The 8,046-nt window shown below is 36.1% G+C and overlaps 1 pseudogene; it reads left to right on the top strand.

Annotated features, from left to right (window-relative positions):
• The first annotated feature begins 4,489 nt into the window (after positions 1 to 4,489).
• On the top strand, positions 4,490 to 5,161 carry LOC149533231 (exosome complex exonuclease RRP46 homolog pseudogene; annotated as a pseudogene).
• The last annotated feature ends 2,885 nt before the right edge of the window (positions 5,162 to 8,046 follow it).

The raw sequence follows: 8,046 nt of genomic DNA, 5'->3' as shown, positions 1-8,046 counted from the left end.
TTTGACAGTCATACAACCATCACAATAGTTGTATTTCACCCTAGAATGATGTTTAGATGGGCATCAAATTTAAGAAAATGAAAAGATGACATCAAGACACCTCCAAGCCTAGGATGACGTCAGCATGGTATGAAATTGTACGATAGAGGACATGGCAAAAAATTGTATGTTGATATTTAGAACAACTATATGCTAACTGGGATTCCATCGTGGCAAAAATTGATTGGTTCGCGTGTGCACCTTCTAATCGCAGGTAGCACAAGTGAAATTGAGATGCGTGTCAGGGAGGTGGCATCTAAGGCAACCATGTGGCAGGAGGATATTTGTTGCACAGGATGATCTACTATGGCTAGTGGAGAAAGTGAGACAACTAGAAAATATACAGTGATTGCTTGAAATTTTTGTTGTTGCTGGGTTATACTGTGGGTACCGTGAATTGTACTCCTCCCCAAAGTTTCGCTGAAGTTTAACTTGCTAGAATTCACTTTTTGTTGCCGAAATCACCTTTTCCATCACAGGATTTCCAAACTTTAATCCCACATGCATGGGGAGTTATGTTTTTGAAGTGTTGAAATGCCTTGGCGCAGAATGCACTAAGTAAATAAGCGCTACCAGACTTTGTCAGATCACTGATGAGGGGCTAGTGGGCTTTGATCTAGCCAGATTTTGTGTCCATTGGTAAATAAATGCTCATGAATTTGCAGAGAATCCTTTGTGAAGTACACCCTAAATATTGAATAATACACCCTGCGATCTAAAAAAATAATATTCCACAACACAAAAATACAGAGCCGAGTTGGGGTGTCACTACCCAGTTCGAAAATTTTTTTTTAAAAAATTTCTCTATCTCTACAACTAGCCGAAAAATAATTTCAAAAATAATAGAGAAATTTAGATTCAAAAATTAATTAATCAAATCAATGAAACGATCATACCCGAATTGCAAATCGGGGCCTTCAGGTTCTGATTTGCAAATTTTTTTTTCTTACAATCAACTTTCACCCAACATAGGCAAATTTATAGTCAATCTTCACCGAATCAACGCTTCAAATGCAATAGTGAGGTCAGATCTGGCTCTAGATGCTCCCAATTTTTATCGATCCTCTGGATGTGATTCGATGTGCTGAAGCATGAACAGTCTCAAATGAATATGTGATGAGAATCCCCCTCAGCTCTGATACCATGTAAGAATTTGGCTTAGGCCAAAATTCACCCAAGAACTAAAAAACTCAACAAAATCACACAATAGACCAAAATAGATAGAGTATGATCAGAATGATGATATTTATTCAATATGATAGCTTAGCCAACTTGAGAGTACACTAGGAGTGCCTGTATATAAAGGCCTCAGGAGAGCTTCTAGAATGCATAGAAGTTAGTATCATGATATGTCATACAACTAGGCACATGTCCACTAGATATAGGTTATCCTCCATTGAGCACGGGATTAAGTGCAATGATGTGAGGATAAGCCTACAATAGTGTAGCACACAAATTAGTGGTGTAGACAACATGTGCTAAATGAGGAGTGCAGATAACTATGTTGTCAACATGACAACTGTGAATGATGCATACTCCTGTGTTGTAGACACCATGTGCATAATTAGAGTTACGTAACTCAATGAGAGTACACAAACTCCTAAGTGTCTCACCTAAAATAATAATACAATAATGCAAAATAATTAAATAATGCATTAACCAAGTAAACTTAAGTAAGTGTAATAAGTAAATACTTATTTACACCAACACTTTTGAAGGGAAAAATTTATGAATAAAGAAGAATAAACATGTTAAAAGAGATTTGAACTTACATGGATTTTTCTTTGATCCTTTGATGCTCTCCATATTTTTGTTGAATTGGTTCAACAGTAACTCGACATGGTCAAAGGATAGGTTATTCTTAACAATCTTGTATGCAAGATCAACAACTTTGCATGAAACGTTGTTCAATTGATTGGAACTATAAATCTTGTGTGCAATAACATGAATGACAAATTTTAGTCCCATGTTTATTACACTAATAATCTTCCCACCTCTTCCATCCCACTTGATGAGTTCAATTTTCCAATTCGACCCAACCTAGGGTTTTGGTTGTCTTTGCTTTGTTAAGCATTGGAAGCTCAGTGATTCTATGAATCACTTTCTTCATTACTAGAATGGGTTGGTCCAACCATAACTACCCATTGTGAACATGACTTAGAATATATCTCATCCATTTGACCTGGAAGTCTCTTGGCATATGAGAGATATGAGTTAGGCCCTTGGTTTAGAAATGTGGATGTTTAGGTTTCAATGCACTATCCACAGACAATTTTTTGAATGCCTCATTCATCTCTAGGGTTTTGAGTTTGTTAGAAGTTGTAATATTTCCTTGGTATATTTATAAACCAAGGTTAGACCTTCTTTCTTTATTGTTGTAATATATTAGGATATAAGCCAAGGTATCCTAATATATTTCTTTTTTGTCCTTTTTCCACTACATCCTATTTTGTCATCTAGTGGAATATATGAGGACAAATATATATTGTAATTTCTAATTTTAGATTATTCCTCCTTAAGAGGAATCTCACACTTAGCCTCACACACTTATGAATGGTGGCATTCATAGACATGGGAGTTACATTCTAACTCCTCTCTCTTATCTCTATTTAAGAGATGACTCTCTTCTCTCATTTAACAATGAGGTTTCTTCCTTTTCTCAAATATTGTATGAGCATTGCTCTCTATCTCTCTCTCTCTCTTCCTTCTTAGGCTTTTCATGCCTCATTCATAATGTCACAAGGGGTTTTCTTTGCTTTCCCCTTTCCAAATATCTTGTCTCATGGTGTTGGAGCTTGAAGCTTTCTCTCTCCTATTTTATGGTAATATCTTCTCATGCATTTACTCACTTAGATTCTTTCCTGGTATTGCTTATTTACAAATTTCTTTTTCCATTTCTAACATGGTATCAGAGTAGTTTAATCTTTGTTTTGAGTGTTTACATGAAGGTACGATTCGAAGGAGACTCTTGAGAGAGATTTCACTAATTTCTTCTTTAATCTTCTTAAGATGGAAGAAATTGAATTTTTTTTGAGTTTGGCTGGTTTATTGCCAAACCTGATTAACTTCTGTTTGCTCTAATTTGTGCAGGTTTTTTTTTTTTTCTATTAGTTTTCATCTAACCCCCTTTGAAAGGCTTGCCGCCAAAGGGTTTTCCTTATTAGCATCTCTGTGCTCTTTTAAATCTGTCTTGCCTGTCCTCCCTAGCAGAAGCATCATACTGGTTTCTTGCATAAGTTTGGCTCACTCTTGGAATTTTTTGGCCTTTTGGGTTTGGCTCTGTTGATGTGTTGAATGTCTTCATTGATTTGATGAATGGAACCCATCCCGACAGATTGTGTGGGGGTTATCATTGAGCAAACTCTTTTTTTTTTTTTCAATCCATGAAAGCTATCAAAATCATCAACATCTTTCTCAACAAGATACCAAACTCCTCTTGTTACAGAGCCAAAAATGAGGATGCACCTCTGATATGCAGCATCTACTACAAATACAACAACTTTTGAAACTAGCCAAGTATTTATCTCAGAAATTGTTCTTGACGATGCCAGTGCTTCACAGGTATCACAGGCTTCCTTAACCATTTTCTCAGTTATCGTAGCATGCTGAACAAATTCTGGTGTCAATTGATTAGTGCCAGTGCCCTTCAAAACTCCCATGTATGATATGAGTTTTGCACACATGACTACAACATTCTTGCAAAATGCAAATGCATCAAGGAACTCAAGCTGTGGAAATTATTTTCGAAGGTAATAATTGTAGAGTAATACAACTGCCCGCATCTGCTTAGCAACTTCCTCGTAATTCTCGGGAGAAGGCTGTTCAAAGTGCGAAACTTTGTTGAGCATTGGATCAAGAATTTCCCCTATGAATGCCTGTATGCTGTCTTCCTTTGGTGGTGTTTCATCACCCATATCCATCTTCTATCTTTCATACACGAAACATTTGGTTCCCTAGTTTCACGCTTGCAGCTGTTAGCACTGCAAGATTGTGCAAGGTTGTGTTGATTATTTGATGCAAATTTTTGATCTTCACTGTCCTGTACATTCTCAAGTGCCTCTGGAATTCCTTCAATATCAATTGAGTCTTTTCTTGACAACCAATCGTGAATTGCATCAAAATATGGCCGCAAATGAAAATAAGGAACTGATGATCCTGTCACATAGCTATAGTGTACATATTCAAGCAAAGGCCCTCCCACATTGAAAAGAGCATCCTCAACTAGAACCCCTAACAATGGCACTAAATCTTTTGCAAATTCAGTTCTACTGCCTCAATTTTCAGTTTGATCTGCAATATCAGAGTGGAAGGATTCTCCTCAAATGTTTTCTGATTATGCTCCTCGATATTGTCAACTCCACCGTCTTTTCCATCTCCTTCGCCACCAGTGGAAGTCCCTTTATGAGTATAATTTCCACCCCACCGCCCATATCTGTTAAAGGCTCAATGACTCTCATGGACACTGAAACGCCAAGGCCAGACGGTCGGTCACCCAACGAGCTGAGAACCCTTGTTTCTTCTAGAGCTCTGCTTCACAGAGCCCACGGCTCTGCTTGCTGGTCCCAAGACAATACAATCGTGCTGGCTGCTGTCTATCGCTCCAGAGGAGGAGCCAATGGAAAAATGGAGAACCCAGAGAAAGCCACACTTGAGGTTATTTGGAAACCCAAGACCGGACAAGCAGGTTATCAATGATGATGGAGCTCTACTTGCATGTGCTGTCAATGTTGCGTGTGCTGCTCTTATGGATGCTGGGATTCCTTTAAGAAATGTTATTGCTATGGTTTGCTGTGGTGTGAAAGACAATGGAGAGATTATTCTTGATCCTACTAAGTTAGAGGAGCAGAAAATTCAGGGACATGTTATTCTTATTTTTCCCCGCCGTCCCCTAACTGCACTGTTGGAAGGGCCTCCCACTATTGACAGTGAGCCTCTGGAACATGGAATCATCTCATCTGTTACACGTGGAGCAATGATGGTTGATAATTATCTTGATTGTTTGGAACGGAGCTTGCTGATCAGAACATTAAATCTGAAGAAGATTGCTTGTATCCATCTTCCCTTAAGCAGTCTGTGCAAGAATGTCCACAGTGTCGAAGAGATGGTGAACCCTTATTTTTAAACCAGTTTTTGCCCAAACACAGTACGGGAATTGTCTCGGAGAATCGATATTTTGTCTCATTGACTCACGATACATGTCAGAACAATACGAGTTCCGCTCTTGCAATTCACAAACGGGTAATCTTTCTATTCTTCCTTTTTCTTGGGAGGGCTTAGACAGTTATTTACAAAATAAAGATTTCAAGCTATACCGCATCAAATGGGCTTTTGTGCTTTTATTCACATTTTCCTGTGGATCGCCTGTTGCGGGTGTACAACCCTGTGAGGAAGTTTGTGAAAAAATTGCCAATGCCACCTGTTATTTTTACCATGTCAAAACCTTTTTTAGAGGCATCTTTTGCTTTTCTCATTGCCTCTTGTCAACCTATTTTTGGCATAAAATCATTCATTGTCAGACAAGTGCAATATTCTATTTTAAATCTCTCTTACTCATTACAAACTTTATTCAAACTTTTTTTTAGAAAAGTTTTTAAACTCTTTTTAGTATATTCTTATTTGCCAGATCTGACCTCTATCATTAATTACTAAGTTTTTTTAGTTATATCTTTCTTAATGTTTTATTTCAAAAAAAATTCTTTTTGAATCACTTTCCATCGTGAAGGCATAGTATGAGGAAAATGGGGAGATCTTTTCTTGCCCCATGACTTTATGTTCTTATTACTTTGACGTTATATTTTTGAACCAAGGTAAATATTGTGACTTTTTTATAAATTGTGACTTTCCAAAATATTAAGTATGGAAAGGTGATTATTTTTTTTAACCAATCTATTTTCATATATTTATTTGAGTATATATGAGGGCCCACATATATGCCCAGATAAATATATAATTTATGACTATAATGATTCAGCAATTAATATATACTTTTGCAAAATGAATTAAGTACTCATGTTTACCCTCAATGGAGTTTATACCCGATATACATATTTTTCTTATTTTGATCATCCTTGGATCTCTGCATTTTGAAATTAAATTTAATTCATTTTGATATTTTGATGTGCCCATAATTGCCCTTTTATGCTTCTATAGCATCGTTCTATGCCCATGTTGGCACTTTATGGTTTTATACCATTGATACACATGATTTATATGATTTTTTTTGAGTTGCATAGGGAGCTTAATATTTTTTTCAAGGTTAACTATGTAGGTCCCCTCAGTATAACTGATACATAGTTTCCTTATCTGGCCCATGGAGTATCCCTCCATCCTATATTGGTGTGCACTCATTTTATATGGAGTTTCCCTCCATTTGGTTCTATTGGTCCCAATTTGAAAGATTAACATTTATATGGAGTTTCCCTCCATTTGATTCTATATGCTCTACTTTGAAAGGTTTATATTTATGGAGTTTCCTTCCATGTTGTTCCATTTTTGTTCCTCAATGAAGAGGATGTTATTATTGGAGTTTTCCACTCCAAATTTAGTTAATTTGATCCAATTTGAAGGCAATATGTTGTTATATCCTCATAGTCCATTCTTTTGATTATCCTAACAAGTCATGATAATTCTACTTTGATCAACATGTCTCTCCTTTATGTTATTTTCATATATTAATGTGATAATGATCTGCATACATTATTGCTTAGATCATGAGTCATGCATGTTATGGAGGGACGCCCCCATTAGCTTGCAGTGGGATGATTCATTAAGTGGACTGTCTATATCCACATGATTGATGCAAGATTGATGCAAGTATCATTAGTTGGCCTTGTCTGTGGTCATTTGTGCATTAGTATAATATACTTTTCATGAGAGCATTGATCAAGTTTTTTACTCAATTTGTCCTTGTTGACAATTTTTTGAGCATATACTTTATCTTGATATCAGGTTATCTCCATTGTTTTGTGGTAACATGTTTTATTTTCCTCATTATTTCTCTATGAGAATTTTATTATCTTTATTCAAAAGGATTTTGAATTTGCATATAATATGACATTCTACTTGTGGATATTTGTCTTGTTGTTCTCTTTTTTTAAGGTGATCCATTAAGGAACCTTCTTGGTTTTGCACATTTGAAGATGTGTCTATGCTTCCACTTGATCACATTCAAAGGACTCATGTACTTCTCTTGGATCTACAAATATTCCATATGGCTTGAAGACAATCAAATTACTTCATATTAAAGATTAAGTTGCAGATTTTTGTAAATTATGGGTTTAATACCCCTTCATGTAAATTCCCCAAGTAAAGATTAAAGGGGGGTGTTAGAAGTTGTAATCTTTCCTTGGTATATTTATAAACCAAGGTTAGACCTTCTTTCTTTATTGTTGTAATATATTAGGATATAAGCCAAGGTATCCTAATATATTTCTTTTTTGTCCTTTTTCCACTACATCCTATTTTGTCATCTAGTGGAATATATGAGGACAAATATATATTGTAATTTCTAATTTTAGATTATTCCTCCTTAAGAGGAATCTCACACTTGGCCTCACACACTTATGAATGGTGGCATTCATAGACATGGGAGTTACATTCTAACTCCTCTCTCTCATCTCTATTTAAGAGATGACTCTCTTCTCTCATTTAACAATGAGGTTTCTTCCTCTTCTCAAATATTGTATGAGCATTGCTCTCTATCTCTCTCTCTCTTCCTTCTTAGGCTTTTCATGCCTCATTCATAATGTCACAAGGGGTTTTCTTTGCTTTCCCCTTTCCAAATATCTTGTCTCATGGTGTTGGAGCTTGAAGCTTTCTCTCTCCTATTTTATGGTAATATCTTCTCATGCATTTACTCACTTCTTTCCTAGTATTGCTTATTTACAAATTTCTTTTTCCATTTCTAACAGAGTTCTTAGATTGAACAGTGATAAAAGGAGCATATTTCATGCATGAGAAATACTTTAGATAGAATTTGTGACTGTGCACCAGCTGGGTTAAGTGCCT

The sequence above is a fragment of the Cupressus sempervirens genome, chromosome 10 (assembly GCF_028749045.1).
Source record: "Cupressus sempervirens isolate cs-2001-9-10 chromosome 10, ASM2874904v1, whole genome shotgun sequence".
Classification (NCBI taxonomy): Eukaryota; Viridiplantae; Streptophyta; class Pinopsida; order Cupressales; family Cupressaceae; genus Cupressus; species Cupressus sempervirens.
Note: the sequence above shows the minus strand (reverse complement) of the source record. Positions and strands in the feature narration are given on the sequence as shown.